The 18,038-nt window shown below is 45.3% G+C and overlaps 1 non-coding gene across 1 annotated transcript; it reads right to left on the reverse strand.

Annotated features, from left to right (window-relative positions):
- Positions 1-4,853: 4,853 nt before the first annotated feature.
- On the reverse strand, positions 4,854-4,925 carry trnaa-ugc (transfer RNA alanine (anticodon UGC)). Its single transcript has one exon. It is a non-coding gene; the product is annotated as a tRNA-Ala (tRNA).
- Between the last annotated feature and the right edge of the window lie 13,113 nt (positions 4,926-18,038).

An 18,038-nucleotide genomic window follows, 5' to 3' on the forward strand; every position in this document is an offset into this window, starting at 1 on the left:
TTTTGGCTGGAGCAGAGGTCGCAACACAGAAAAGGTAAGAGGATTTACAATTAACGTGCGTCTGATCCAAGTGATCTCCTGGACTGGTTTCGATCACTTGAGGGGGTCGGGGAGGAATTTTCCAATGTATTCTATCCCTTAAAGGCCCTGGATTTTTGCCTCTCCCAGGATATTCCATGGCTGCAGGCGGGGGGAGGGGCAGTAAGTGTCAGTAATGATGGTCCCGCCATCACGAGTGAGGGGCGGGCTTGATGGACCAGCTGGTCTTTTACTGCCCGCCATTTCCGTTTGTTCGTCCACATCCCCCGCTCGTCAAGGTGTTTTCAATGAAGCCATCTTCACACAAACCGACATCTGGGGCATGTCCTGCGTCTGTCTTTAGCGAACCGAGACTCAATGTCTCTGGTCTTGCGTTATTTTCCTATGAAGCTCAAGGGCGCGAAATATTCTTGCAGGTCTCTACTACAATGTGTCTGAGAATTTCTAGTCCCGTCCAACCATCCCTACGGGACTACGTGGCTGTTGTCTGCTTGGAGCACAAGAGGAGATGATTTTGAGCCCAGTAAATCATTGGGTGTTCTTAAGACAGTCAGCACTCAGTCTTTCTACGCTTGGTGATAGGTCTATTGGATTCAGGGTTGTAGCTCGGTGGCATACCGCCTGCTTTGCGTGTATATATTTCTGGGTTCAATATCTAACACCTCCAACATTTTTTTTCACCAGAATGTCTCACAGGAAGACGATTCGTGCTTTCACCGGGAAGCGAGATCCAACTTCTGAGACAAACATTCAATTGTCCCGGAGCAGGACTTCATCTCACGGTCCCCTCAGCAGCTCAGTTCATAGCAGCCGCCGACTGACCGGAATTCAAAATTGGAAGCATGAAGTACTTGGAGATAGAACCCTGGACCTCAGACACGCGAAGCATGCGGTCTGTCACTGAGCGACATCAGCAGATAATGAAGATTTCTGACCAAGAATAAAAAGACTGAGTGTCTAACTTTCGCAAGGCCGTCCTGAGGATTTACTGGGCTAGAAAGCATCACCTTTTATACTCCAAGCAGATAACTATACCTGGGGCATATGGACCTGATACAACTGTGGGTGATTAGAAGAAATCAAGTCCCGCCACTCAGGGAAATGAGAAAGTGAGCGTTGAGTAGAAACTCTGGGAGAGGGGGAGAGTCTCCTCGGGCTCTGCTGACCATTATTTCTGTTTCAGGTCGCCGTACTTCGAGCGCTCCCGTTATCAGTCACGAGGCTGACGGTTGGACAGGACTAGAAATGCTCAGACACATTGTAGCAGAGGCCAGCAAGAATATTTCGGGTTCTTCAGCTTCAGAGGAGGGAAAGGTGAGGCACAGACACCATTGAGGCTCATTTCCCGATAGACGGACGCAGGACATGCCCCAGGTGTGGGTTTGTGTTTAAAGATCACTTCACTAAAAACAGCTTGACGATCTGGGGTTACAGACAGACATGACGGGCAGAAAAAGACCAGTTGGTTCATCAATCCTGCCCCACATGTCTGGAGCATCGTGACCAGACACTTCCCACCAACACCACCCGCCCCACCAACCGGAAACTTGTAATCTCCTGGGAGCGTTTACATACCAGAAACACAATCAAAGGCCAGTAAGGAAGGGGATTTCTGGAAAGTTCCTCCCCGACACCCTCAGACGATCGAAACCAGTCCAGGATATGACTTTGGCCATGTGCAGGTTAACTGTAAAATCACTCACCTTCTGTATGATGCGATTTCTGCCCCAGTCAAGAACTGGTCCAGATCCCTCGAAAGGCAGAGAGAGAGTCAGCACCCACCACAACAGCCGGGAATGCATTCCAGAGACTCAGTACTCTCTGGGAAAAGAAGAACCGGCTAACATCCCGACTATTCTTACCTTCGTGTGGTCTAAACGCCTGTTCGCTGCTCCTCCCCAATGTGGGAAACTGGACATAATCGATCACTGGGCAAGCTATCCAAACCTGAGATGGGAGTCATTTAAACGTTGTGTGCTCGCTACCATTGAATTATATTCTGTGCGGAGCGTTAGGTTTTTCGCGAGGTAAAGAAAGTCTTACCTGATCGTATCAAATGGCGGAGCAGCCTCGAGGGGCTGAATGGCCTCCTCCTGTTCCGATATTCCTGCCCTTGTGTGTCAAGGTGAGGCGAGTCTCAGAGGATATTCTCACAATTGAATCAAAAGTTTGAAGTCTAACTTGCTTGGAGATGCTGATGATTGAACCTGGGACTTCATACATGCAAAGCATGCGCTCTTCCACTGAGCGGGCACTTTAGAAGTAAAGCAGTGAGCTTTCTGCTCCGTCTCTCCAGGACATCGACATGCCCAACGTTCGGGCCTGCTCACAATGTCCAACCTTTGCTTCAGTTCACGGGGTTTCTGCTCTTCTTAACTTTGAACTTCCCAAAAAAACGTCTACGGGAATAAAAAATACAATTACTAGTGGTCAGTGACTAGGCTGAAATCCAACTTCTGAATCATAATGTGAGATGGAAGAATGAAAGAGCGTCAAACAGGAACAAGAGCTGCGACTGCTCGCTCGACATTGCACCGTCACACATTCCAGTCAGTCGGCGGCTGCTATGAGCTGAGCTGATGAGGGGACCGTGAGATGAATTCCAGCTCCTGGACAATTTAATGCTTGTGGAGCCTCAGAAGTTGGAATTCGCTGCGCTCAGAATGCGTCATTCATCTTTTCGTGCTTAATTATGGTGAAATAATATTTTTGGTGATGGTGGAGATTAAAGCCAGGACCTCATATCGGCAAAGCACGCGCTCTACCACTAAGCTACATGCCCAGATAACACCGGACGTGAACCGAGGAATGAAGAACTGATTGTTCTCTTTTTATGAGGCCACCTAGGGCGGGTGTGCCCAGTGATAGATTATTTCCGGTTTCACAGATTGTGGAGAAAGAGGGAACAGAGATGAGAAGAGTCTCGATGTTCTGCGGTTCTTCATTTCCAAGAGAGTAGTAAGTCTCTGGAATGAATTGCCGGCTGGTGTGGTGGGTGCTGACTCTCTGTATACTGGGCTTAATATCATCTCCTTTTCTGCTCCAACCAGACAATTAAACATGAATTTTCCGGACCTGAAATAATTGTGGGTGAACGGAAGAAAGCAGGCCTCGGCAATCAGAACAATTTCAGGGCACATTTTTCGAACGCTCCCGTTATCAGTCTCTTTGCTTGCGGTTGGACGGGACTAGAAATGCTCAGGCACATTGTAGCAGAGGCCGGCAATAATATTTCGAGTCCCCGAGCTTCAGAGGAGGGCAACGTGAGGCGCGGAGAGAATTGAGTCTTATTTCACTATAGACAGAAGCAGGACTTGCCCCAGGTGTCTGTTTGTGTTTAAAGATCACTTCACTAACAACACCTTGACGGTCTGTGGTTACAGACGGACATGACGGGCAGGAAAAGAGCTGTTTCATCAATCCTGCCCCACATGACTGGAACATCGTGACTAGACGTTTCCTAGCGACACCACCCGCCCCACCTTCAGGAAACATGTAATCTCCTGGGAGCGGTTACAAATCAGGAAAAAATTCAGGGCCGATAAGGAGGGCAATTTCTCGGAAATTCTTCCCCGACTCCGTCAGGCGATCGAATCGAGTTCAGTGGATCACACTGACCATGTGCAGGTTAACTGTAAAACCACTCACCTATATGATGCGATCTCTGTCCCAGTCAAGAAACGGTCCAGATCCCTCGAGAAGGCCGATAGAGAGTCAACACCCACTACACCAGCCGGCAATGCATTCCAGAGACTCAGTGCTCTCTGAGTAAAGAAGAACCGCCTAATATCCAGACTATTCTCCCCTCTGTGTGGTCTAAACGCCTGTCCGCTGCTCCTCCCCAATCTGCGAAACTGGAAATAATCTATTTCTTCACTCAGAAATGGTGGTGAACCTGTACCACAGAAGGCTGTGGAGGCCTAGTCACTGAATATATTTAAGAATGAGATAGATAGATTTCTCGACACAGAAGGCATCAGGGGGTATTGGGAGAGAGCGGGAATGTAGTATTGAGATTGAGGATCAGCCATGATCAAATTGAATGTTGGAGTTGGCTCGAAGGGTTGACTGTTGCTCCTTTTTTCTCTGTTTTTATCACTTGGCACGCAATCCAGCACCGGGATGGGAGGCATTCAACAGGCGCTTGCGAGCTTCCATTGAAATGTATCGTGTGCAGAGCGTTCGGTTTTATTTCCAGCGAAAGAAACTCTTGTCTGTCTTTGTTCGCAAAGGTGAGGTGAGGACAAGAGGATCTTTTCAAAATTCGAAACATAAAGCGTTTGGAGATATCGGGGATTGAACCCGGGACCTCATACAGGAAAAGCATGCACTCTACCACTGAGCAACATCCCCACAATAAAAGCCGCTCCACTTTAGAATAAACAATTGGGATTTCCGCTCCGTCTCTCCGGACAACGAGATGCCCAGTCGTCACACGTGCTCCAAATGTAAAACCTCTGCTTCAGTTCACGGGGTTTCTGCTCCTCTTTACTTTGAACTTTCCAAAAAAAAAGTCAGCGGAAATAAAAGAAATACAATTGCCAATAGTCAGTGATATCCAACTTCTGAATCATAAAGTGAGATGGATGAATGACACAGCGTCAAACAAAGAGCTGGGACTGCTCGCTCGGCATTGCACTGTCACACATTCCGGTCAGTCGGCGGCTGCTATGAGCTGAGCTGCTGAGGAGACCGTGAGATGAAGTCCTGCTCCGGGACAATTTAATGCTTGTGGAGCCTCAGAAGTTGGAACACGCTGCGCTCAGAAAGCGAGATTCGCCTTTCCGTGCGTAATTCTGATGAAAACATATTTTTGGAGATGCTGGGGATTGAACCCAGGATCTCACACATGCAAAGCATGCGCTCTACCACTGAGCTACATCCCCAAATAAAATAAACAGCTACCGAAGGAAAGAAGAACTGATTGTTCTCATTTTATGAGGCCACCCAAGGTGGGTATGCCACGTGATAGATTATTTCCAGTTTCACAGATTGGGGAGGAGCAGGGAACAGGCGTTTCGACCACACAGAGATAAGAATAGTCTGGATGTTAGGCGGTTCTTCATTTCCCAGAGAATAGTGAGTCTCTGGAATGCATTGCCGGCCGGTGTGGTGGGTGCTGACACTTTGTATACTTGGCTTAAAATCGTCTGGTTTTCTGCTGCAACCAGACAATTAAAGGTGAAGTATGCGGACCTGATGCAACTGTGGATGAACGGAATAAACCAGACCTCGGCACTTAGTCTAATGAGAAATGGGGCGTTGAGAAGAAAGGCAGGAAAAAGGGGGAGAGACTCCTTGAACTGTGCTGTAATCATCCTTCCTATTTCAGGGCGCATTTTTAGAACGCTCCCGTTATCACTCACTTTGCTTACGTTTGGACGGGACTGGAAATGCTCAGGCAAATTGTAGCAGAGGCCGGCAAGAATATTTCGAGTCCTACTGCTTCAGAGGAGTGCAAGGTGAGGCACGGAGAGCGTTGAGTCTCATTTCACTATCGAGGGCCAGGTGTGAGTTTGTTTTTAAAGATCACTTCACAAAAACACCTTGACGAGCTGAGATTAGTGACGGACATGACGGTCAGGAAAATAATAGCTGGTTCATCAATCCTGTCCCACATGACTGGAGCATTGTGACTGGACACTTCCAACTAACACCATCCGCCCCACCCACCGGAAACATGTAATCTCCTGGGAGCGGTTACAAACCAGAAAAAAAATATTGGGCCAATTTCTGGTAAATTCCTCCCCGACATCTTCAAGCGTTCGAAACCACTCCAGGACATAACAGTGATCATGCGTAGATTAACTGTAAAATCACTCATTTTCTAGATGATGCGATTTGTGTCCCAGTCAAGAACCGATCCAGATCCGTCGAGAAGGTAGAGAGAGAGTCAGCACCCACCACACCAGCCGGCAATGCATTCCAGAAGCTCACTATGCGCTCGGAAAAGAACTACCTAACATCCAGACTATTCTTACCTCTGTTTAGTCGAAACGCCTGTCCGCTGAATTTCAACCTCTGAATCATAAAGTGAGTTGTATGAATGTCAGAGCGTCAAACAGGAACGAGAACTGGGATTGCTCGCTCGACATTGCACCGTCACACCTTCCGGTCAGTCGGGGACTGCTGTGAGCTGAGCGACTAAAGCGGCCGTGAGATGAAGTCCTTCTCCGGGCCAATTTAATGCCCGTGGAGCCTCAAAAGATTCATCTTTCAGTGGGCGGAGGGGGGCAGAGGGGGAAGAGACTCCTTGTGTAAGATTAGGCATTTTTAGCATATTGAGCGTACATTTAGATGAGGAGTTTTCAACATATAAACCATAGAAACCACTTACGTTTACATTAGGCATCTTAATGCCTAAACAGCCCCCGCTTATAAACATAAGATCTCTGAGAATCAGAGGATCGTCGCTGAGGATCATAAAATGACCGAGTTAAAACTTTCCCCGAATACAGAAGGTCAGACTGAGCGAGGTGATGCTGAAAGCTACTTATATTGCAGGGTTCAAGCATTTTGCAGAAGATAACAGGCGACAGTGTGAATGTGTTGCGACTATTTCGAGAATGTGTTGTGAATATGTTGAGAATGGGTTGAGAATGTGTTGAGAATATGTAGACCTTGGGCATGTCGAGATATCGGGGTGTTGGGTCCGCACAGACCATGAGCAGTTCTGATAGGGGGTCAAGGAATGTGAATAACAAATAAAGATAAGGGAAAGTTTGCATGAAATGAGCGGTATAAAGAATTCTAGTTTTACATTTAAATTTTTAGAAGGACAGGACGGTGAGAGAGAGAGAGAGAGAGAAAAAGAGAGAGAGGCGGATAAGCAGCCACACGAGGGTTACAGCTTCTGTCCAAAGCAAGACTAAAGATTTGTATCGTGTCCTTCTTAGTAATACTATGGCCTTAAACATTGTGTGTGTTGATACTTGCTTATTTTCAATAAAAGATTAATCGCAACATATTGGTGTCGGGTCTGAATCGAACATTTAAACTGGCGACTGCTGCGTCAGATCTTCACATGAGATAATGTGGATTGAGTGAAATTAAGTGCCTCGTACGGACGAGGTGCTAAACCCAGTCAGTTAAGGTAGGAAAACCGTTTCGGCGGGAGCATGAGTTTTTCCCTCCAATACTAACAGTAACCATGGGGACTATCTGGGAAGCTGTTTGAAAAGAATATGAGCGTCGTGATGGACAGAGAAGTCTGTTCAGAATTGTCCAGGAGGTAACAGGTTTGCGTGAGACACAAAATGTGAGGTTGAGATATTGACACAGTACAAAATGGGGTTAAAGAGCGAACATCAGAAATGGAAAATTGGTTTGGGAGAAATCAGGATAAATTAGTTTATCAGATAATAAAGAAGGAGAGAGGGGAAGATCCAATCCCTTTTGCAGTTACAAGCTACAAAAGTTCTTTTGTTTGCAGCGCCCTGTTTCTTTAAAAGCCTGTGTGAATGTTTCAGTGTCACTGTCTGTGGCGAAACTCTCTTTTCAACCTGCAGTGTAAAAATGTTACAAAGATTTTGTTTTGATGGGAAGGCTAACTTTTCTTCAAATTTATTCAGTACTTTTTACGCTCAATTAGAAAGGCGACTGAAGAAACAACAAAAATAAAGGTTAGGTAATTTATTGGGTTTTTATAAGCACGTGCTATTTCTATAATATTATTTGTGTTGAATTGTGTTAAGTTTATGATATTGCTGAATTAAATTCGAGATATTGAGGTTACCTAATCTATTAAATTGTGAAAAACTGTATTTTATTGTGGCCACGGTGAAATTCTGATTATTGCAAATTATGTGTGAGTTTTTCGTTCCCGACATGAGATTTTCACATTAAAAACAATTGGCGTTTTTGAATTTCTTACAAATGCCAAGGAGTTAATGATTTGAGGTGGATAATGAGTTAATGTTGACTGTAATTAGTAGGCAAAAGGGCAGTTACAACCTACTCTTTTTAAAAGGAGATGTATGAAATAAAATGCTGTCTTCGCTGACAGGAATATGTTTAAAGTTAATAGTGATGTTATTAATGATTTCTGCTTGTTATGACAGATTTTCAATTCCTAAGGAAAAAAAGTTTGGTAAAAGAAAGGCTGTGCTTTCATAGCTCATGTATTGAAAATTGGAAGTCAAAAATAAGTTAACATTTATTTTCCAGAATTTAATGGTATTAGGATTTTTGCACAAGTTATTATTGCTTAACGGCACAGAGGCACGTGGTGGGGGGGGGCGGGGAAGTAAAATAGAGTTAGGTTCTTTTTCATTCAGCTAAGTTTTTTAAGTTGATGTGAAAGCAGCGTGACGCAAGCTGCGTGAGTCTGGTGATATCTGGTTCGCCTTCTTTTCACTGCAGAGAAGTTAACCCCTTCCACAGGCAGCTGATTTAGATTGTTTTCCAGCATAAAATGAACTCTGCCTAAATATTCACTAAGCAGCGAATTTTCTATTGCAGAATATAAAGATCTATCAGGCATAATTACATTTTAAGTTTCTTCTTTTGAGTGGATATTTCCCCACATTGATGGAAGAAAATCAGGAATTGATAAAATCATTTTGTGCAATTCACTGCTTGGGTTCTCAATAACAACCACAGTGGATTTTCTGTTTTATTCTTTTAAAACAGGTGACCATGGTTTTCAGAACCGAATGTGTGTTGATGGTGCAGGATTATCGAGAGAAGTTCTTTGACATAAAAGTGGCCTTACAGAGTTGTATAGCAACCTTTGCTGAAAAAACGTGGGTGCAGGAGGAGATCGAGGAGTGTTAAGAACTTAGGACCTCATCGGCAAACAGCGGCAGATATCGAATGTTACAGCTTTGTGACGATTCGGTCCAAGACTTTGCCTGACAAAGGCTCGGCTTTAACCCATTCAGAATTATTTGTTATCATTCGAGATAGAGTGTTCGAGGGGGTGGGGATATGAGAGTTATCTCCAAAAGTAATTGCAAGCACTGCTGGACAATAATCATCCTTCCTGTTTCAGGTCCCCGTTTTTCGAACACTGTACTTATCAGTCAGGAAGCAGACAGTTGGACGGTATTAGAAATGCTCAGGCACATTGCAGCAGAGGCCTGCAAGAATATTATGAGTTCTTGAATTTCAGAAGAGCGCAACATGAGACGAAGAGAAAACTGGCTCGCATTTCACGAAAGACGGACTTAGGTCATGTCCCAAATATGAGTTTGTTTTTAAAGATCGTTTCACTGAAAACATGTTGATGCGCTCGGGTTGGGGGCGATTGAAACGGCACGTGCGTTCTTCAGTTGAATTGTATCCTGTGCGGAGCATTAGAATTTTCTCGAGGTAAAGAAAGTCTTGTCTGTCCTTGTGTGTAAAGGCGAAGCGAGGCGAAGAGGATCTTTCCAAAATTCGAAACATAAGTGAAGAGAAATACCCACAACAGGACACAAACTTGTACGCATGCGCTTAACCATGCTGCAGTCACATTCGAAAAAAAGCACCAGTTGAAGTTAACAAGCACGTTTTCTCCTTTGTCTCTCTCAGACAAACAGCTCTCACGGCTGCTGGTTAGAAACACAGGTAACTCCAATCGTTTTCAATAGCGCTCTGGTAGTTCCGTTGTCGAATTTTCGCTATCCACGCGAGTAACCCGGGTTCGATTCCCAGCCAATACATCTATTTTAGACCCATAATTGGCCAACATCACACAACCCCGCTGAAAGCTAAAATTCACATTTTGTTTAGGGCTGCCTTTTGTGACGTCACTATTCCCGGCAAGAATGGAGATGCTTGGGGAATTCCTGTGTCAATCACTACTGTAAGTGACTGGGATTGACTTTAGGCACATAATTTGTTTAATGCAACTATCCTCCCCACATCGCATTTTACCAACATGCAAACATACAAACAATGACAGACAGGAAAGAACCCTCTGGTCGATCCAGCCTGTCTCATGCAATTGTCATACTTTATGTTTCACACTATATACAACCTGCACTCCACCAAAAACCACGCGATCTCCTGCGACAGGGGAAAAAACAGATAAAAACCCATGACAATTGTGAGAGAAACTGGGAATTTATTCTCTGACCCCTTAGGAGATCGAAACTAGACCTGAAGATGATTCTGGCCCTGATAATTTTATGCATTGCCTACCTTTTGTATGTGTTGATCTCCATCCTTGGCAAAAACAGGTCGAGCACTCGCTTGAAATATTGCTGAAGAAATTATCAATTTATATTATGTAACTACCGTCACTCACTGCATTTTGCTGGAGAAATAATCAGTTTGTATTATGCAACTTTTCTCCACTCACAGAATTTTGAGGGAGAACTAATCCTGCTTTTATTGGGAGACATCGCGGTAGTTTCGGACATGAGTTCTGTTTGCTGTAGTGCGTAGAAACTCTGCACAAATAATATATTTGGTCGGGTGCTTAGTGCTTTTCGAGCAAATGGACTGTTTATCTGGTCCTGGGCATGTGTCATACCAAGTTCAGCCCAGAGTGATTCGCTCTTGCAGCAAACCCGGGCACGGGGCGGCCTCCTGCAAGGCAGTGATCTGCTGCATGGAGAGCCACCAGACATTGGACTGTCAGGAGACCAAGTGCTGCAACTTTTGCGGAGAGGCTGTTCATTTGTAGAAGACCTGCCCAAACCGCAGAAACAGCAGTGCACAGGCAGCGAGTTGCGAGGTGATGCAGGAGAAGGGAGCAGCCATTGTGACTGTTCCAGTGGAGGCCAGACCTCTATCCCTTCCCCCCTACTGTGGACATGATGTGGAGATTCAGGTGATGGACTGGGGTGGACAAATGTCAGGAGACGCACAACACCCGGTTATAGTCCAACAGCTTTATTTGAAATCACAAGCTTTCGGAGCTTTGCTTCATCGTCAGGTGAAGTGTAGAGATGCATGTAGGCACAGCATATATTGTCAGAGAACAATGCCTGGTGATTACAGATAATCTTTCTAACTGCCCTTTATCACAGCTCGGTAGAGAGATAATCACGGCAATCAAAGGAGTGAATGTTGTTCAAACAGGTTAGTCTGGGGAACATGACATCCAAGAATACTGAGGTGGGGTCACAAAGGGTCAAATGTAGCAGATGCTGGGGTTGTATTAAAAACTGATAACTTTTTTTTGCTGGAAATCGCAGCAGGTCCGGCAGCATCTGTGTATGGAGAACAAGCCAACTACGACTTGAATCAGGATGACTACGTCAGGTGGGGTTACATGTAGCGTGACATGAACCCAAGACGCCGGTTGAGGCCGCCCTCGTGGGTGCGGAACTTGGCTATCAATTTCTGCTCGACGATTTTGCGTTGTCGTGTATCTAGAAGGCCGCCTTGGAGAACGCTTACCCGAAGATCGGAGGGTGAATGTCCTTGACTGCTGAAGTGTTCCCCGACTGGGAGGGAACTCTCCTGTCTGGCGATTGTTGTGCGGCGTCCGTTCATCCGTTGTCGCAGTGTCTGCATCATCTCGCCAATGCACCATGTTCCGGGGCATCCTTTCCTGCAACGTATGAGGTAGACAATGTTGGCCGAGTCACAGGAGTATGAACCATGTACCTGGTGGGTGGTGTCCTCTCGTGTGATGGTGGTATCTGTGTCGATGATCTGGCATGTCTTGCAGAGGTTACCGTGGCAGGGTTGTGTTTTGTCGTGGACGCTGTTCTCCTGAAAGCTGGGTAAATTGCTGCGAACGATGGTCTTTTTCAGGTTAGGTTGCTATTTGAAGGCGAATAGTGGAGGCGTGGGGATGGACTTAGCGAGGTGTTGGTCGTCATTGATGACATGATGAAGGCTGCGAAGAACATGGCGTAGTTTCTCCGCTCCAGGGAAGTACTGGACGACGAAGGGTACTCTGTTGGTTGTGTCCCGTGTTTGTCTTCTGAGGAGGTCTATACGATTTTTCGTTGTGGCCCGTCGGAACTGCTGAAGTGTTCCCCTCCCAGTCGGCAACGTCAAGCAGAAGCTTTGAAAGTGAGTGGGGCGCTCCCTCTCCATAACCGGCAGGAAACTGGTGATAAGATGCGAGGTACTCGCGGTGTTATTCCACATGGCCAGGGTCTGGCCCGTTCCCCGCCGATCCTCGAGCTATCTTTCACTTTGTCTGCAGGTCCAAAGTAGAACGTGTCCACAGGGATGCCATGTACATGCAATAGACAAACGGGGAAAGAGAGTCCCCAATGCTGCTCTGATCCTAATGGCCACCTTTGTGTGTGGCTGCCACGGGATGTGTACCGAGCCACAGTACGAAACACCAAGTGTCAGTACTTTTTAGGAACATAGGAACATCCGAACAGGAGTAGGCCATTCATCGCCTCGTGCCTGCTCCGCCATTTGATAAGGTCATGGCTGATCTGTGATCTAACTACATATACCTGCCTTTGGCTAGTATCAATTTCAGTTTGCAGAAGAGAGTTCTAAACTTCTACAACCCTTTGTGTGTAGAAATGCTTTCTAATCTCGCTCCTGAAAGGTCTGGCTCTAATTTTTAGACTGTGCCCCCAACTCCTAAAATACCGAACCAGCGGAAATGGTTTCTCTCTATCCACCCTATCTGTTCCCATTAATATCTTATAAACTACGATCAGATCACCCCTTAACCTTCGAAACTCCACAGAATACAACCACAATTTGTGTAATCTCTCCTCATAACTTAACCCTTGAAGTCCGGGCATCATTCGAGTAAACCTACGCTGCACTCCCTCAAAGGCCAATATGTCCTTCCGAAGGTGCGGTGCCCAGAACTGCTCACAGTACTCCGGGTGCGGTCTAACCAGGGTTTTGTATAGCTGCAGCATAACTTCTGCCCCCTTGTACTCTAGTCCTCCAGATATAAAGGCCAGCATTCCATTAGCCTTCTTGATTATTTTCTGCACCTGTTCATGACACTTCAATGAACAATGTACCTGAACCACTAAGTCCCTTTGGACATCCACAGTTTTTAACTTTTTACCATTTAGAAAGTACCCTGTTCTATCCTTTTTTGATCCAAAGTGGATGACCACACATTTGTCCACGTGGAATTCCATTTGTCGCAGTTTTGCCCATTCACCTAATCTATCAATATCGCTTTGTAATTTTATGTTTTCATCTACACTGCTTACAATGCCACCAATCTTTGTGTCATCGGCAAACTTAGATATCAGACTTTCTATGCCTTCATCTAAATCGTTAATAAATATTGTGAATAATTGAGGCCCCAAGACAGATCCCTGCGGGACTCCACTAGTCACATCCTACCAATGTGAGTACCTTCCCATTATCCGTACTCTCTGTTGCCTTTCACTCAGCCAACTTCTTAACCAAGTCTGTACTTTTCCGTCGATTCCATGAGCTTCTATCTTCGCTAACAGTCTCCTATGTGGGACCTTATCAAATGCCTTCTGGAAGTCCATATAAATAACATCCACTGACATACCCCTGTCCACTACTTTAGTCACCTCTTCAAAAAATTCAATCAGGTTTTTCAGGCACGACCTACCTTTCACAAATCCATGCTGGCTCTCTCTGATTAACTGAAAATTCTCGAGGTCTTCAGTCACCCTATCCTTAATTATAGAATGCAGCATTTTTCCCAAAACAGTTGTTCGGCTAACTGGACTATGATTCCCCGGTTTCCCTCTCTCTCCTTTCTTAAAAAGCGGAGTGACATGTGCAATTTTCCAATCTAGAGGGACAGTTCCTGAATCTAGAGAACTTTGAAAGATTATAGTTAGGGCATCCGCAATCTGCTCACCTACTTCCTTTAAAACCCTGGGATGGAAACCATCTATTCCTGGGTATTTGTCACCTTTTAGTGCTGTTATTTTCTTCATTACTGTTGCTTTACTGATGTTAATTTTATCGAGTCTCTGTCCCCGATTCAATATAGGTTTTCTTGTGATTTCCGGCATGCCATCCTCTTTTTCGACTGTAATACTGACGCAAAGTAATTGTTCAACATGTTCGCCATTTCCCCATTGTCAACGGCAATATCCCCCCTTTCAGTTTTTCAGGGGACAACACTGCTCCTGACCACCCTCTTTTTCCTAAGATAACTATAAAAGTTGAGTTTCTACCTGTCCATAAGAACATATCAAATAGGAGCAGGAGTAGGCCACACGGCCCCTCAAGCCTGATCCACCATTCAATAGATCATGGCTGATCATCGACCTCAATTTCACTTTCCCGCCCGATCCCCATATCTCTTGGCTCCCCTCGAGTCCAATAGTCTATCGATCTCAGCCTTGAACATATTCAATGATTCAGCATCCACCGCCCTCTGGGTAGAGAATTCCAAACTTTTACAACTCACTGTGTGAAGAAATTCCTCCTCATCTCAGTGTTAAATGGCCGACACTTTATCCTGAGATTATGCACCCTAGCTCTGGACTCTCTAGCCAGGGAAACAATCTCTCACATCTACTCTGTCGAGCCGCCTCAGAATCTTATATGTATCATGAGATCAGATCACCTCTCATTCTTCTAAATTCCTGACAGAATAGGCTCATTCTACTCAACCTCTTCTCATATGATAACCCTCTCATCCCAGGAATCAATCTAGTGAACCTTCGTTGCACCGCCTCCAAGGTAAGTATATCCTTCCTTAGAAAAAGAGACCAAAACTGTTAACAGTTCTCCAGGTGAGGTCTCACAAAGGCCCTGTACAATTGTAGTAAGACTTCCTTACTCTTGTGTTCCAACCTCCGTGCAATAAAGGCCAACATGCCATTTGCTTTCCGAATTGCCTGCTGCACCTGCGCACAAACTTTTTTGTTTCTTGTGCAAGGACACACAAGTCTCTCCAAAGCTCCAATACTTAATCGTTTCTCCCCATTTAAAAATATTCTGTTTTTCGATTCTTCCGACCAAAGTGAATAACCTCACATTTCCCCACATTATACTCCATCTGCCACCTTCTTGCCCACTCACTTAATCTGTGTATATCCCTTTGCAGCCTCTTTGTGTTCTCCTTACAGCTTACTTTCCTACTTAGCTTTGTATCGTAAGCAAACTTGGATATATTGCACTCAGTCACTTCATCTAAGTCGTTAACGTAGATTGTAAATAGCTGAGGCCCAAGCACCGATCCTTGTGGAACCCACTAGTTACAACCGACCACGCTGGCCGAACAGAGGCAGCACGTCCCGTCCAGTTGGACCGTCCCCCACCACCTGTCCCAGGTGGAGAGGTACCTGAGGAGGAATTCCTTCGACCATAAGGCCGTCAGGCAGTGGTCGGCACGGAACGTTCAGGGAGTCCTGCAGTGAAAGGAGAGTTCCCCTACCAGCCGGTCGATGTCATTTGGCAGAATGTCTCGTTGACAGAACTGACCAACAGGCGGCAGCATGTAGCCTGGATGGTGGTGAGAAGGGCCTTCCCAGTGCGGTCCTTCCAACGCTCACAGAACCTCAGCACCACCGCGAGCTGCCCTCGAGGCTGCGGCGGGGAGGAGACCGTTGTCCATGTCCTGTTGGGCTGCCCTTTCGCATAGAAGGTGTGGAGACATATGTCCCGGTTCATCCCCAACAGCTCGGTAACACAGGACGCTGTGAGATAGATAACAACTGTTGCTGAAAGACCATCAACTCGGTGAAGGAGGCCCTTTTGTCCGCTCGAAAACTGCCGGTGTTCCAGTTGAAAAATCTGTCCACAACCGAATGTTATCGACTGTTGCACTTCAAGGTCCAGGAGTACGTGCTGTGGGATGTAATGAAACGAGGTGTGGCCGATGAAAAGGCTCTATGGGGAAAGGCCACCGCGTAAGCCCTTTGCACCTTGTATTGTACTGCATTTATTAGAAGAATAAAATCTTGTGGCATAGATACACAAATCACTAAAAGTAGCGACACTGGTTAAAAAAGGCAAATCAAGCACTGGGTTTCAATTCCAGAGGGATAGAATTGATAAGCAAAGAAGTTATGTTAAACTTGTGTGGAGCCTTGGTTAGACCACACTTGGATTATTGTGCAAACTCTGGTCTCCATGTTATATAAAGGATATAGATGCATTGGTGAGGGTGCAAAAAAGATTCACAAGGATGATACCAGAACTGAGAGGATATCCTGATCAGGAAAGGCTGAACAAGCTGGGACTCTTTTCTCTAGAAAAGCGAAGGCTGAGGGGTGACCTGTTAGAGGTCTTTAATATAATGATCGCGTTTGGCAGGGTAGATGAAGAGAAAATGTTTACACTTGTGAGGTTGTCCAAGTTTATAAATATAAGATAGTAACGAACAAATCCAATAGGGAATACAGGAGAAACTTCTTCACCCACAGAGTGGTAAGAATGTGGAACGCGCTACCACAATGAGCAGTTGTGGCAAACAACGGAGATGCATTAAAGCGGAAGCTGGATAAGCACAAGAGGGATAAAGGAATATGGTGTCCTGAAATGTTAGATGAAGTAGTGTGGGAGGAGGCTCGTGTGGAGCATAAAGGCTGGCATAAACCAGTTGGGCCGAATGGCCTATTCCTGTGCTGTCGTTTCGATGGAACACGATGTACCTCAATATACTATTTTGAGGGTGGTGGAAGAGCAGAGGAACCTCGGGATGCATATTCACAAATCTTTGAAGGTGGCAGGGCAAGTTGATAAGGTGGTTAAGCAAGCGTGTGGAACACATGGTTTTGCAAATAGGGGAATTAAGCACACAAATAGGGAAGTCATGTTAAACCTTTAGAAAAGACTGGTTCTGCCTCAGCTGGATTATTGTGTACGACACTGGGCACCACACTTTAAGAAGGATGTCAAGGCCTTGGAGAGGGTACAGAGGAGATTTCCAGAATGATGCCAGGGATGAGGGACTTCAGTTATGTGGAGAGATTGGAGAAGTTGGGATTGTTCTCCCTAATAGAGGTGTTCAAAATAATGAGGGTTTTTTATAGATTAAATAGGGATAACTATTTATTCTGGCAACTGTATTGGTAACCGGAGGTCATAGGTTTAAAATAATTGGCAAATCAAAAAGAGGGGAAATGAGGTGACTATTTTTCACACAGAGGATTGTTAAGAATTGCCTGAATGGATGGGGTCCCTTTCAGAGACCTTTATTTGTCTTTGTGTCAGAGACTGAAAATTCATATTTTAAACGTGAAACTGAAGGAACAGAGTGAAACTGGCCAGCTTATGTCTCTGAATTCAGTGCACAATGTGGAGACATCGATAAAATTTATGATTGAATCGGCAGGAGTGAACATGTTCAATTCAATTATATTAAAACTGTAAATGAAGCCGCTCATTGTTGTTGGACCAGTCCTTTCTGAGCACAGCTTTTAACTTTATTCCTGAGAGAGCTCTCATAAAGATAATGTCCAGGACTTTGAGATGTTTGTGATATATCCACGTCACCTTTTACATCGGGGTCAAAGCTGCTGACGTAATGCGATTGTTCAGATGACTGTAACTAATAGCAATGCTCAGGGGTATAACCGTGTCAGTGGAGATTTACCGCTGTATAAATCAGGGATCGCTGCAAAGAATCCGCACAGACTGCCTGCCGGAGCTATGGTTTCCAGGCAACAGAGGTCATTGTTTCTCACAGAAATGGGATATTCAGTAATGTATCAGGTAGAATGCATTTATTATCCTGTTCTTGCAGCCGTTGGAGTTCCAGGTAAGCCATTATCTCAGCTGTTCATGGTGTAAATCGGTATTAACTCCAGCTGCGGTACTTGGCAATCTTTTTTTCTCCCATCGTGTATTACACAGTGGACTGTCCTGTCCTAAATCTATGCTCTTTTGGTCTGGTAGCAGCTGCATTACTGCGTTATGATCTTGTTTATCCAACCCTTGCATTGTTGCTCGATTATTCTCTCCACTGAGTGTATTAGATTCAGGTATCTGGGCTAAGAGCTGGTGTCAGACGATCAGGAGCTCTTAATAGTTTCATGTTGTGGAACTAACCTGTCCTGGGATCTTTTTTCATAAATGAGTTTTCTGTGATTGATGACGAGACATCTCGCGATCTCAGTGTTACAAGGAGGCAGTGCAATGCCCTCCCTCCACAATATCATGGTTCAGTTTAACTAGGATTTCAA

This window comes from Heptranchias perlo, unplaced genomic scaffold (assembly GCF_035084215.1).
Source record: "Heptranchias perlo isolate sHepPer1 unplaced genomic scaffold, sHepPer1.hap1 HAP1_SCAFFOLD_43, whole genome shotgun sequence".
Classification (NCBI taxonomy): Eukaryota; Metazoa; Chordata; class Chondrichthyes; order Hexanchiformes; family Hexanchidae; genus Heptranchias; species Heptranchias perlo.